Source organism: Phyllostomus discolor, chromosome 1 (genome assembly GCF_004126475.2).
Source record: "Phyllostomus discolor isolate MPI-MPIP mPhyDis1 chromosome 1, mPhyDis1.pri.v3, whole genome shotgun sequence".
In the NCBI taxonomy this organism is placed as follows: Eukaryota; Metazoa; Chordata; class Mammalia; order Chiroptera; family Phyllostomidae; genus Phyllostomus; species Phyllostomus discolor.
The window spans coordinates 125,910,068-125,925,575 of NC_040903.2; the positions used below are offsets into that span (position 1 = coordinate 125,910,068).

General features: G+C 32.0%; 1 pseudogene; it reads right to left on the bottom strand.

Moving 5' to 3' along the window:
• Positions 1-9,417: 9,417 nt before the first annotated feature.
• LOC114493500 lies at positions 9,418-9,524 on the bottom strand (annotated as a pseudogene).
• Positions 9,525-15,508: the final 5,984 nt, after the last annotated feature.

A 15,508-nucleotide genomic window follows, 5' to 3' on the forward strand; every position in this document is an offset into this window, starting at 1 on the left:
AGAATCAAAGGACAGATGAAGAGCTTCCCATATAAGAAAAAGTTGAAGGTAATCATTATCACCAAACCAGTTTTATATGAAAAGGCAAAGAGTAAAGAATATCAAAACTATGAACAATAAAATGACAAGAAATACATATCTATCTACAAATATTTCTCTTTTTTTAGATTTTATTTATTTATTTTTTTAGGGAGGGAAGGAAGGGGGGGAGATAGATAAATAGAGAGAGAGAGAGAGAGAGAGAGAGAGAAACATCAATGTGCAGTTGCTGGGGGTTATGGCCTGCAACCCAGGAATGTACCCTGGCTGGGAATCGAACCTGGGACACTTTGGTTCCCAGCCCGCGCTCAATGCACTGAGCTACGCCAGCCAGGTGACACCTGTATCTACAAATATTTCTAAAACACAAAATAAATAAGCAGAACAGAAACAGAATCATATACAGATAACATTTTGATGGTTGCTAGATGGGAGGTGTGTCACAAGGATGGGCAAAATGGTGATGGGATTAAAAAGTACAAATAGTACAAATTGGTAGTTACAGAATAGCCATGGGGATGTAAAGTACAGTATAGTAAAATACAGTAAACACATAACCCATGGACATGGACAACAGTGTTGGGATATCCTGAGGGAGTAGGGCAGCTGGGTGGAGGGGGAAAAAAGGCCAAACTGGGACAATTGTAATTGCATAATTATTAAAATAAAATTAAAGAGTAAAAATATTCCCGGCTAGCAGTAGCTCAGTGGATTGAGCGTGGGCTGCAAACCAAAGCATCGCAAGTTCGATTCCCAGTCAGGGCACATGCCTGGGTTGCAGACCACGGTCCCTAGCAACCGCACATTGATGTCTCTCTCTCTCTCTTTCTCCCTCCCTTCCCTCTCTAAAAAATAAATAAATAAAAAGAGTAAAAATATGAACTAAACAAAAAATAAATAAATTTGAGAATGTCTATTCAAATGCCTCAATAGTTGAATAATTTTATTTTCCAAAGTGAATTGAAATGCTTCCTTATCATTTACTAAATCACTACATATACTAGCTGTATATCTGTACTTTTATTAACTCATTTATAAAATGAATTTAAACTATTTAATCAATTTTAGTTGAATTAAAGAAAATAGAAAAAATGGTAAAAGAACTGATGACTACCATTGGTTTAATATAGATTTAAGATAAATCTAAATATGTAGAAATTTTAAGTATAGAACAGAAATGCTATTGCTACAAATTATACATTGTAAAGTTACAGCTAACAATGGATGTGGTTAGAGGCAGAGAAATTTGGATTAAGTATCAGAAAACTAACATCCTCATCACAAGTTGCTGGGAGTCCATCAATTTCACTGAAAATTAATTAATATAGCTAGGAAACTACATCTCCAATACTTGCTTATTTGAATTAAAAATTTATTTCAATTTCTCTCCCTTTTTATCCTTCTTAAACATAAATAATCAAATCATAATATTGTTTTTAAGATGTAAATAACCTCTGAAATAAAATCTCATTGTAATAGAAGTATATATCTAAAATGCCTGTATACATATAAATATATCTACAGAGGTTCAATTAATGAGTATAACAATAATTATTATAGAATATTGAAGTTACCTTATAGTTTTCATCTGTGCCCTTTTCTACTCTTTTGCATGATTGATAATGAGCACATACATTTTATCCAAGTATATTTCCTAAACAATTACACAAAATAAGTAGAAGAAAATATACCAAATGGTTAATCATGATTCCTTTTAGGCAATGGACATGTTGATAATTGACATTTTCTTATTTTTTATATTATCTGTATTTTTTTATTTTCCAAAAGTATTCTGTGTAAAGTTAATATTAAGGGAAACGTTTTCCAATAAATGTATAATATTTTCAAGTGATGACCGGTTTATGCAAGGGTGGTCATGCTATTTTACTCCTTTCCGGAATGATCCCTTAATCAGAAACATATAATGGTAATGATTTTTTATCTCTTCCATAATAGCTACCTAGCTAAATAATATTATAGTTTTTTAACATAATCAGAATTTTATATGAGTTATTTTTACCCAAAATTAGTCTAAACAATATTGAAATAACCTAATTAAGCATATTTTCTGGAAGACAAGGTACAAATGAACATATTCCTTCAAATTTTGAGAATGTACTTTTTCATTACTAACTAACCAACTATTAAACACCTAGCTAAGATAATAAGTAAATGCACTTCCACCCATGTGTAGTCAAGTACTTTGAATTTTCTCTAGAAAAGTGGTAAAATTTTCTACCATAGTAAAAAGAGTTATAGTATCCATCTTTTGCTTGACAAAATGACTTGAAAAGATAATAGAGTCTCTATATGCCCTAGCAATATTACTTCTGGGCATATACCCAAAATAAGAGAAGGCAGGGACTTAACCAGATCTTTAAACACTTATGCTCATAGTGGTGGTTTTGTACTAATCATACAGTGAAAGAAATCCAAGTGTTTATCAACAGATGAATGGATAAACCAAATGTGGTATACACATTTTTCAGACTTTCAAAGGAAGGACATTTTGACATATGTTAGGGCATTAAAGACATGTTGCTAAGTGAAATAAGTCCATCATGAAAGGACAAATACTGTATGAGTCACAGTATATAAAGTTCCTAGAGAGTCAAAAGCATAGGGATGGAAAGTAGAATGATGGCTACCAGAGGTGGTGGAGGGGTTGAATGGGCAGTTTGCGTTTAGTGAGTACACAGTATTGGTGAAGATGAAGTCATTCTGGAGGTGAATGATGGTGATAGCTGCACAACAATGTTAATGTGTTAATTGCCACAAAACTGTACACATAAGTTGCTCAAATGGTAAATTTTATGTAATGCATGTTTTACCACAATAAATAAAAGTGTTTCTAATTAAGTTGCTAAATCTCATGGCAATGGGCTAGATGTGTCTTAAGATGTTAGAAAGAGCCTCTGGTGTCTGTACTAACAGACTAAAATTCAACTAGAGTGAAAGTGAAGATTCTTCCTCAAATGTTCACAACTCATTGTAAACTGTGAATGTCCATTTATAGAAAGAGCCTTAATTTCTCTTCTTGTTGATATTGTGCTGCTTATAGAATTTTGAATTCAAAGAAAATGTAGCATGTGAAGTTTCCAAAGAGCTCCCCCAAATAGGAACTCTTTTCTGTTGGTGATGGCATTTGGATTTACAGCCCAAAGAGCTGTCAAAGTGTTGAGTTGCATGATGTAGGCAAATGCCTAATTTCCAGTCCTTCCAAGAACTGCAATGAAATGTAATAAAAAATATGTTAGTGATTCTGGAACAGATAACATTGTTCTAACTTTTATTGTCATTTCAGTAGGAGTTCTGGGCTATTTCAGAGCTTTACCATTCCCTAGCTGTATCATGCCATACTTTTAATAGAAAAATAATAGAAGTAAAATGATAAAAAGGAATATTTCAACAAGCTTGACTGTTTGTCAAGTAAAGGTTAACTAATACATTAAGCAAGTTATCTCAGCCCTAAAATAGACCTACACTATAGGTAGTCATACATTGTTCCCCAGGGTAGGAAACTGAGGCTATAGAGATTGAAAAAAAAATGCTAAAAATCAAAGATATTATTTGGAAGTAGAAAGGTAGGGTTCAATTATATGTGTGTGTGTATGCACAGAAGTCCTTGCTCTTAAAATTATATATTATGAATCAATAGCAATATTGGGTTTTATTTTTAAATTATTTTTATTATTGTTTAATTAGTTGTCCCACCTTTTCCCCATTCTCTCTCCTGCCCCTCCCACCCCTCCCCGCAGTAAACCCCCACTCTGTTGTTGGTAACCATGAATTCTCCATTCATGTTCATTGACTTAACCCTTCCTCTTACTTCCCCTGTTACCCCCTTCCTCCCTTCCTTCTGGTCACTATCATTTTACTCCTTATTTCCATACCTCTGGTTCTATTTTGCTTGCTTGTTTGTTTTGTTGATTAGGCTCCACTTATAGGTGAAATCATATGGCATTTTTCTTTAACTGCCTGCTTTATTTCACTCAGCATAATACTCTCCAGTTCCATTTGTGCTGTCAAAGGGTAGGGGTTCCTGCTTTCTGCTGTGTAGTGTTCCATTGTGTAAATGTACCAGTTTTTTTATCCACTATTTACTGATGGGAAATAGCAATATTAGGTTTTCAAGACCAGGCTTTTCTCTTCTCTTGGGAAAGCTCAAGTTCTAAACTTTTCAAATTTTCTGTGTGTGTGTGTGTATGTGAGCAAAGATCATAATTATGGATTTCTAAGATGGACTAACATAATGTTAAGACACTTTGGCAAAAATTTTACTTTCAACTTTCTTAAGAAATCCTTGGATACCTGGTCTTCAATATTCTAGTTAATGGACGGGTACCAGAATAAAGGTAGTAAAAGCTTCTTTACTTGTTTCATTTGATATTTTATATTTTTAACTATAATGTAACTAAAGGTAATATTAATATTTTAACCATAATGAACTATCTTATATGACAATTAACATTCATAATTAGCTGCTAGATACTTGCTATACAATTGTACACTTGAAAACTGTACAATGTAATTTGGCTTTTGTTTACAAAGAGGATTTTTAAAATAACAAAAAAAAACACATAAAAAGAAATGACTTTCAGATATAAGAAAATGTTGAGTTGTAGCCCTGGCTGGCGTAGCTTAGTGGATTGAGCGCGGGCTGGGAACCAAAGTGTCCCAGGTTCGATTCCCAGCCAGGGTACATTCCTGGGTTGCAGGCCATAACCCCCAGCAACCGCACATTGATGTTTCTCTCTCTCTCTCTCTCTGTCTCTCTATCTCTCTGTCTCTCTCTCCCTCCCTCCCTCCCTTCCCTGTCTAAAAATAAATAAATAAAAATCTTGAAAAAAAAAAAGAAAATGTTGAGTTGTATTAGAAATTAATTAATGTTATTAGAAAAATTTGTCAATCAAGATGTGGCAATATTGGGATGGGGTAGAAAACATCAATGAAGAATATATAACAATTATTGGATCTACTACTATCTGCAAAAGCAACTGATTAATAATACAGTTGTAATATATCCTAATTTTAGTGAATACACTGCTATCTTTAATAAGGAAAATAAGCATTAAGTCACTAGAAGATATATCCTCCTATTTTGTGTTCACTTTGCTTTGCATTTATTGGTCACATGTAAATTTACTTTTTATTAATGCTTCTCTAAAGTCTACTCATTTCTAAATGGACAGATAAAAATAATTTTTAACTGCAAGAATGAGAACCCCAAGTGACAGTAAATTAACCATACTCATGCTATTGCATAAAGTGATTTATTAACCTTTTGCCAGGCATTTTCTCTGAAAGTGAAATGCCATGGTCTCTTGTTCCTGGTCTACACAGAAAATATTGTGAATTGGTGTACAACTCTCTTAATAAAACTATTAAGTTATTTCCTTATTTAATCTTCCTGTTTACATTATAAAAACTTAATCTTAAATCAGTACATGAGATGTTTTTAATGAAGGCTTCTATACCTAAGATAAAATACTTCACTTTAAGAACAAAACAAAGAACCATTCAAATTACTGCATGAGTACGTGTGTATATACTACAGAATATGTATATGTGTGCATACATATATATTATTCAGTATGTATAAAGTATATAACTATATTATAAATATATTCATATAATAAATATGTATATAAATGTATATTCATATAACTATATAGTGCAGTATACACATGTATATGTATATGTGTATACTGAATCATATATATATACATAATTTACCCATGTAAAGTTTAATAATAGGTCAATAGGTAGAAATATTAAAGGACTGAGGTCACACAGGTAAAAAACTCTTTTTTTAAGATTTTATTTATTTTTAGGTAGAGGGGAAGAGAAGGAGAAAGAGAGGGAGAGAATCATCACTATGTGGTTGCTTCTTGTGCATCCCTTACTGGGGATGTGGCCTGCAACCCAAGCATGTGCTCTGACTGGGAACTGAACCAATGACCCTTTGGTTCTCAGGCCGATGCTCAATCCACTGAGCTACACCAGCCAGGGCAAAACCTCTTAATCTCTTGAAATATGTACTGAACTTCTTCCATAAAGTTTCAATTTTAAACAATAAAAATCAATCCAATTATACCAAGGCCACAGTAAAATAGAAGTTCCTACATATACTTGGTAGGGTAAAACTGGAATAACACTGTTACTAATGTATACATACACAGATTGTATTAAGAGTTTAAAAATATAATACTTTTTTAAATCTTACAATTTTACTTTTAATATTCTGTTGTAAGGAAATAAAATCAAATATAGAAAGCATTAAAAGTACTATAAATAAAATTATCCATGTAATGTTATTATAATAGTGAAAAGTTGAAAATCCCCCAAATATTCAAATATATGTCATGGTTAAGTCACAAATAGAGGGTTAATCAATTAATCATTACATAGCCACACCATTGATGTGATATCAACAAAAATTGGTGAAAAACTAGAAATTGTTTTGTGCCAAAAGTCACAGAAGTGAAAAAAAAAGCATAAGGTACTTATTTTGTTTTTTTAGCAATATTACTTTTGCTATTGTCCAGTCTCTAATGATAATAATAGATATGCCAAAGAACATTAATTTACTCTCTGAACTACTCATTGGAGAATTTCAGATTTAGATTTTCTCTAAATGATAAAATGTGCCTTCTATATTTGCTTTTAATAAAATCCATATTTTATATTCAATTTTACAAATATTTTCAATTACATTTGCCATCATAGTTATGATTCTGAAACATTATCTTTTCAAATTTATTTACTGAAATTGATATCTAGTTAATGAGAAAATGTCACAGTATATATCACATCCAATGTTTTTTCCTTTCTAATTACCAACATATTTGTAGTAGCGGCTCTCAATTGAGGTGGGAGCAATTCTGCCTCCTCCATGAGATGTGGTAAAGCCTTTAGCTGTCACAGATGGAAGTAGGCTACTGGCACTAGGAAGGGAAGGCTGATGAACATCCCACAGTGTTAAGAACAACCACTCCCAGCTGCAACAAAGAATCACCTATCCCAACATCTCAACAGTGCCAAGGTTAAAGAACACTAATTTATAGCATAGTTATTTAATAGTTCTTAGCAAAAGCAATTAAAATGCAATTGGCTAATATGTGAAGCAAGATAGCGTATTTAAAGATGTGTAAGTTCACATAATCAGCAAGAGAATCAGGGATTTAGGTTAAAGACAACACAGACAGGTACTGCCTTTGGATTGTTTTGCAGAACTAATTAGACATGCATACCATTGTCGCACCAGTAACCCAACACATTAAGGCTGGATGATACCCACCTCCTTCATAGTTGGACCCTGCAGCTAGAATCACCTAATGACATTACTAGATATTATTAGTTTATTAGTATTGTATCACTCTTGCCTTTAGAAACTGAGTGAAAATATATCTTTTTTTTTTCTAAATGTGAGATGGATTCTGCCCGTTAATACATTCTTTCCCCTCAAAATTTCTGCTACAGATTAGGTACCTGTATTCCAGACATAAGAGAGGCAAGGAAAGCTAGTGTCTGAAAATTCCATCTTCTACTATGAAAGCTGGAAGAATGTTCAGTTGTTAACTTGACAAAAAAAGAACCAAAATATCTAATACTCACTTTACTCAATATTACCAATTTGAAATGATTTCTTAAAACTTAACTTCACCTCTATTTAAATGACTTCAATTCAAAATGCACTATGTTTATATAGTGATGTCCATTCAACTATAGCTAAATATAGATTTATCATATTTTGCTCTTCAGAATATTTTATAAATTAAAACCCACCTGAAAGTAGTTTTGAAATGTAATAATTGATAAAATACCAATTCTATATATTACAGATTAATATAAAAATTTAATATATGCAGTCTAAAATAAGGAGATTATCAAGAGTAATATGTCAAACAAATCTATTCTAAACTGTTAGAAAAATTTTCAAGACTGCATTATACAACATCAATTTAGTGTTGAGTATATTAATGTATCCTAGATTCACATTGCTGAAAATTTTAAATACCAGGATGCCTGGATGTCTGTTATTTCAGCTTCCTTGTGACTTCTGATCCTGACTGTGGTGTATTCCAGATGTACCATTTCAGCATCTTGGACACACTTGAACTTGTAACTGGATGAGCATATTTCTTCTCCCTCATTCCCTAATAAGTTTTGGTATTTATTATGCTGTTTGCAAATTGTATACTTTCGAAATCCAACAACTTATATGGTAACTAAAGTAAGTAATATAAAAATAACAAAATATTTAACAAATAAATATTTTAAATGGCTTCATTATATTTACAGAAACCACTTAAAAAGACATAATGTAAAAAATTCCCACTTGCAATAACAAGTTTAAAAACTAGTATAATACAAAATAGGCAAATATTAAATATAAATATATCTCAACATTGATCCTCCACTGTTGGGAGCCACCCTGCCTGGTTTCAGGAGCTGTAACCCCCCCCCATGGCTCAGGCTGAGGGGGTAAACTTCAGACCAAAAACCACTAAGGAGACAAAGCTTATCTCCCTGGTAGGAGCACTGCTTCTGCTCCTTTTACTTCATCCATAACTGGCCCCAATGCTTGGTCAGTTAGCCAATGACAGGTAGGATTCTCCAAGGAGGGAACAACCTAAGACAGGCACAATCACGTGGGAGGCCCCCAAGGAAGGACTTGAGGAGCTACAGCAAAAGGGAGTGATGGACCCTCATCCCTTGGCTTTGACAAAGCCTGAGTCCTCATCCTGTCTGCCAGAAGTCTCCTAATCTCTTGAAGTCTCCTAATCTCTTGGCCTTACTTCCCCTGCCTGATTTAAGCCTGAAACAATGGCTTCAGAGGGCAGTACAGTCCTGCTGGAAAGGGTGGGTTGCCCCAGTGATCAGGCCTGAGAAAGAATACATAAAATCCTATGAAACCTGCTTTGCTAAGAATGCTCTCAATTAAATGATAAGGGTCCAAGCAGGAAATGAGTTTGTTTACCAAAGTTTTGTAGGCCTTTAGCTAACAGACCCTGACTCAGAATAGGTCCTCATAGTTCTTTGTATGCTATTTATTGTTTGATCCTTACTGCCTGACAATGATTAATGAGCTTTACCTATATTCTTGTGCAAATTGAAACCCAATAAAAACCTGTCAAGGCAAGGGTCAGGAAGGAGCTCTCCTCTTGAAAGAGTGGCCAGGCCATTCTAAGGCACCCTCCCCTTGAGAGGATAGCCGTGCCATCCCTTTTCCTCTATAGGACTTGGTAGTCCACACAAATGTGTCTCGTATCTCATCCATAATGCCATGGACACTGTGGGCTGGTGTCCATGACACCCCACTCCAAATGTAGATAATAATGGAAATAATTCCAACTATTTAAGTAGAAAAACAATAATAAGTAACATCAATTCTACTTATGTTAGAATGTAAATTTATATTACAACCTTTAAACTGATAACAGATACTACACTTGATCTCAACAAAAATGCTGAGAAGTTATAAATTTATTATTATAACTTTTAAAAACTAATCAGGCTAATTTTAAAATCCCTGTGAGTAAATGAAAATTCAATATTAACCAATATTTTTCAAAAATTATTAATAAAGTAGTACAAGTCTACTTTTCCAATATATTAAAATACATTTTAAAACTATATTGTAGTACTAACACATAGACTGAAAAATTAACAGAGAAGAATAGAAAGTTTGAAAATATACCCAAATAAATATGAGATTTAGTATGCATTTGAAGTAGTGCCTTAAATAAGATAACTGGCTTATAAATAAATAGTTTGGGGATAACTTCATAACTATCTAAAAAGAGAAGTTGGATTCACCTCTCAAAACTTACACAAAATGAACCTATGTTTCAAAAGTAACACTGTATAAAAAGACTAAGTGTGCTAGAATAACTCAAGAAGTTCTTATTATTATTTCTAATACTGGAGTGGAGAAGGTTATTCTTAACATGTTAAAGGATGCAAATATAATAATATTAAACATTAATAATTTTCATCAACCATACATTGAAGTAATTCTCTTTGGCAAGATGGTTGTAAGTACTGCAAAAAGTTCTATCTTATAGAACAAATAACAAAGTAATTTTCTTAATATACACAAATTTCTTTAAAGTGATAACCAAAAAATCTAAAAATCAATGTATGAAATAGGCTAAAATACTTGACAAAAACAAATATAAAGGGCTTTTTAAGACCATGGAAGGGTGAAATTCTCACAAGTCATACAAGAAAGGCAAATTACAACATATCAAGATATCAAGTTTTACATTTCAAATGAGCATAGAATTGTAAATAATTTGTAAAAACCTTTTATAGATGAATGTCAAAAATGCATTTTCTTTTCTTATTTTTAAAATGTCTTTTATTTTTCAGTTGCACAATGTTATATTAGTGTCAGGTTCACAACTCCATAATTAGACATTTATTTAACTTATGAAGTTATCACTTCAATAAATCCAGTACCCATCTGACACCATATATGGGTATTACAATATTATTAACTGTATTTCCTATGCTGTACTTTGCATCCTCATGATTATTTTGTAACTACCAATTTGTACTTCTTAATCCCTTCACCTCTTTACTCAACAGCCCCACTTATTGGCAACTGTCAAAATGTTCTCGGTATCTGAGTCTCTTTCTGTTCTGCTTGTTGATTTATTTTATGTTTTAGATTCCACATATAAGCAAAATGACCTGGCATTTATCTTTTTTCTGTCTTACTTATTTTACTCAGCACAATACATTCTAGGACCAATCATGTTGTGGTCGATGGCAAGATTTCATTCTTTTTTATTTTTTATTGTTGTTCAATTACAGTTGTCCCCATTTTTCCCCCATTGCTCTCCCTTGCCCTGTCCACTCCCCCTCCTACATTCAATACTCCCCCCACCATTGTCCTTGTCTATGGATCATTTACCCATGTTGCTTAACTTGAGCCTTCCTCTTATTTCCCTCTGTTATTCCCCTCCCCCACTCTGGTCACTGTCAGTTTGTTCTTTATTTCCATGTCTCTTGTTCTATTTTGCTTGTTTGTTTGTTTGTTTTTTATTAGGTCCCACTTATAGGTGAGATCACATGGTATGACTGTAGCATATTCCATTGTATATATGCACCACTTCATAAACCACTTGCCTATTGATTAACAATTAACTTGATTCCATATCTTAGCTATTGTAAATAATGCTGCGATAAACATGGTGGTGTACATCTTTTCAATTTAGTGTTTTGGGTTTCTTCAGATAAATACCCAGAAGTGAAATTACTGAGACCTTCTTTGTCTCTTGTTACAGGCTTTGTTTCAAAATCTGTTTTGTATGATACAAGTATTGTTACCCCAGCTTTTTTTTCTTTCCTATTTTTCTGAAATATTTTTCTACACCTTTACTTTCAGTCTGTGTGAGTCTTTTGATCTGAAGTGAGTCTCTTGTAGAGGGCATAAGTAAGGGCCTTGTTTTGTTATTCAGTCACTGTGTATTTTTTAATTGGATCTTTTGCATAGTCAGATAGTAAATTGGCAAAATTCCCAGTGGAGGTCAATTTAACAAGTATCCCTCAAATTATAAATACATTCTCATTCATATATGAACTCATCATATTTATTCCTGAGAGTTTAATCTACAGATTCCCCTGCATGTGTATGGACTTGCTTATATTCAAAGGCATTCATTGCAACATTACTTGTAATAGCAAAAAACTGAAACAAAATTCAACAATACAAAATTAGTTGCTATAAATTATTCATACAATGTAAAATTTGCAGTTACAATAATGATTTTTATATTGAAATAATATGATTTAAATGTATCATATAAATTATAAAATGAACTATAATATGCATAACATTTTACATTTTGTATAGAAAATTAAAATATAATGTATGTGAGTGTCTTTGTATGGTGCAAAATATTTCTGGAAGCAGAAAACCTTGGGTTGCCATCAGGTACAGATATTGAGTGGCTTAGGTCAGGGAGGGAAACAATTTTAGATTTTATCATTTTTAAATTTTGTGTTAGGTGAACATATCACTTATTCAAAGGATACATATTCTTAAACTATTTTCACTTTAAACTTAGGTCATAGTCAGTTATTTATTTGCATGTCTCCCTCACTTCTTCCTTCTCCACATTCTCCCTTTCTTTTTTTTCTCCTGATTTTGGAATAAGTTATACTATTGATTTTATACTGTCTTTCTATTTCTCTTATAATCTTAAGAAAAAATAGGTTCTTTTTAATTTGATTACTTATACTTATTTCTGTTCAGCTTTTGTGTAGCTTTAGTACTGTATCCTCTTTAAAAGAAAGAGGAAAGTACACCTAGATTTTTAGCTTGTCTTTGATTATACATATGCGTTGAGAGTCAAAAGGATTTTGGGCTTTATCAAAATGAAGGAAATTACATAAAATATTAAAACAAATGTTTTTACAAATCAGGTTACATATTTTTGATATTTTTCAGATAGTATTTCATTCAAGCTTCTTCCATTACCAAAAACAGTAGTAGAACCCAAGTAGAATGTCCTGCCCTCTATCAGAAGCCTAAGATGAAACAAAAATGGGTACCACTACTACTACTATTACCACTATTTTCACTACAACTCATAATGGCAACACTGTCTGGATGATTATCATAACCCAAACAAAGGGCCTAGAAATGGAAAGAATGCATTCAATAAGTTTAGTGCTCCATCCTACTCAGGGTCTGAGGCATAAGGAAGCTCTGTCTTGTTATCCCGGTGCTTGTAAACACTGAACTCAGGATAGAAAGGTTAATGCATAACAAATCTCATGTAAATTAATTTATTTTAGTTGACTGTTTAGTTTCACTTTGTTTCCTTAAAACTTACCATGTGTAAAAACTGAAAATCCTATTAATAATAGATTATTTAAAGTATATGTATTAAAATATAATAATTAAGATATACAACTGAAGCTAGGACTCAAAAATTTTGAGAAATATTTCATCACAAAAGTTCATGGTAAATCCTAATACATAAAGTTTATAAAATAAATGCTCAGAAATTTACAACAGAGCCAATTTCTAAATTATATATATATAATATTTTGTAATGCATGGGTTGCACAGCAAACATAATGAAATGACACACTCATAAATTTTTTGCCTCTGAGATTATAAATGGAATATCATATAGATCTGTAGCCTCTACTGGTCTAAGTTATTGCAAAACTTAATCTTAATTCTGCAAATGTACTCATGTGTATCCAATGAAACGTGCCTAAGAAGTCTTCACCTTTATTTTGGTAGTTAATTTCCACTCAGTGATTTTCTCAGAACAGCTTGCCTTAGGTTACAGCAATTTAATGGAATAGTTGGTCATTTTTACCATCTACTTGAACTTACAAATGAGAGAATTTAAACATCACACATGGGATTTTGTTCTAGTTGCCCTCAGAATAAGTTTATATTAACAATTATTATAGTGATTACTGTGTTAAATTGAAAGTAGGCAAATCTACTGAAGTAATTAACAGTCTAAACTTGGAGGATGAGATGGTAGTTGAAGACAGAGTTTCCCCAATCTGAAATATGACTATACTGCTCACACACACACACAGTGAATTATAATAACATTGTTGAAATCAAGTATTAAATTTCTATATTTCTCCATTTAAACAGTCACAGATTTTATTAGATGTCAACCATCTTTGTCATTGGAACTTTTCAGTGGTAGGGAGTTCTGCCTGGAATGTCAGATATCTGCACTGATCATTTCCTCTCTTTATGGGCATCCTTCCAATTTTGTATTTTCACCTTGGCTTTCTGTAAACTGCTTTTCAGGAAAGCAACATTTTCCTGTTCTTTTTGACCTGCCCATGCTTTATTTTTCCTCCAATACTTACCACTACATTGCATACCTTTTAATTTCCTTTGTTTCTTTGAAATTTTTTTTATTTTATTTATTTAATTTTAGAGAGAGGGGCAAGGAGGGAGAAAGAGAGGGATAAAAACATCAATATGTGAGCAATACATTGATTGGTTGCCTCTCACATGCCCCCAACTGGGGACCTGGCCCACAACCCACACATGTGCCCTGACTAGGAATCTAACCAGTGACCTTGTTTTTGATGCTTTTGTGTAAGCTTTCTACTATACCATATGCTATGCTTTTTTAAACTAAAAATACTATAATAGTAATAATGTAAAGTATATCTTATGATGGCATTATACTAATTATTATGCATGAACTACTTTATAGTATGAGGCATTATTTTATATTATTGTTCATATGTTCATTAATAGTACATATATATTTTTGTTTACATATTTAATGTATATCCTTGCAATCTGCTAAATTCTCATTAGTTCAATTAACTTATTTGCACATTATTTTAAACTCAATATAAAAGAGGTATAAAGAAAGAAAGAAGAAACAAAATAGAACACATAGAATAATTCAAATATATTTCTCTTCTATTTTAATGCTGGTTACTCAGAGCTACATATTTTTTAAAAATATATATGGTTTACAATATCTCATATAGTCATGTGTGATTGGCTAGTCTTTTTTATAAATTGCATTTTTAATTCCTATATCTATTATGTAATGTGAAATTTATCTTTTCTTAATTGCTTGGTTTAAATTTTTTACAGATAATATTAAAGGGAACAAATATCTTTCTGCCATATATACATTTCAAATATTTTACTTAATATTATATCTTGCTTTTTAACTCATATATTATTTCCATTCAAAATGTTATATATGTAATCAAATTTATCAAGAATTATCTTCATGCTTTCTGGTTATATATCTAGGTTGGAAATGATTTCTCATTCTCTGAACATGTGTTCATTCTTTGTGAAATTTTATGGCTTTTTGTTGAAATATTTAATTCATATAGAATTTATTTTCATATAAATATAAGATATACATTTATGTATACAGAGGTGGCCAAAAAGTTTTACAGCTGTGAGTCCATGAAACACAGAGTTTGTTCTGCACAATTATTCATTAATTATTGAATAGTTTTCCATCTGAACAACTGTAAACTTATTTTTTTCTACTTTTTTCAACCTATATATTTTTGGGTATTTTGCTAGTAAGTTGCCCAATTGATCTCAACAGCACAAACTATACTCTGTAAGCCACCTTTTACTTACTATCTTTATCATAAACTGAAGTCTAGCATGTATGTCTATTTTTAGAATTTTATGCAGTTGATTTATATTTAATATTATCTCCTCTCCAAAATTTAATAATTTTAAGTTTCATAGATTCATAGCATGTTGTTTCACTATCTGGTAGTGCTAGCCAAATATGTTTATTTTTCACTTACTTTGTAAAAATTTTATATGCTTTCAAGCAAATTTAAGTCATTTTAATTGGGACAATGTTTAAATTATTGCATAGTACCGTGCATTCACTTCTTTGTCAGGCGTTATTATTCCAAGAGTCAGACTCCCATCCATTTGCCCAGCACAGCAGACCCGAGGTTACAACCT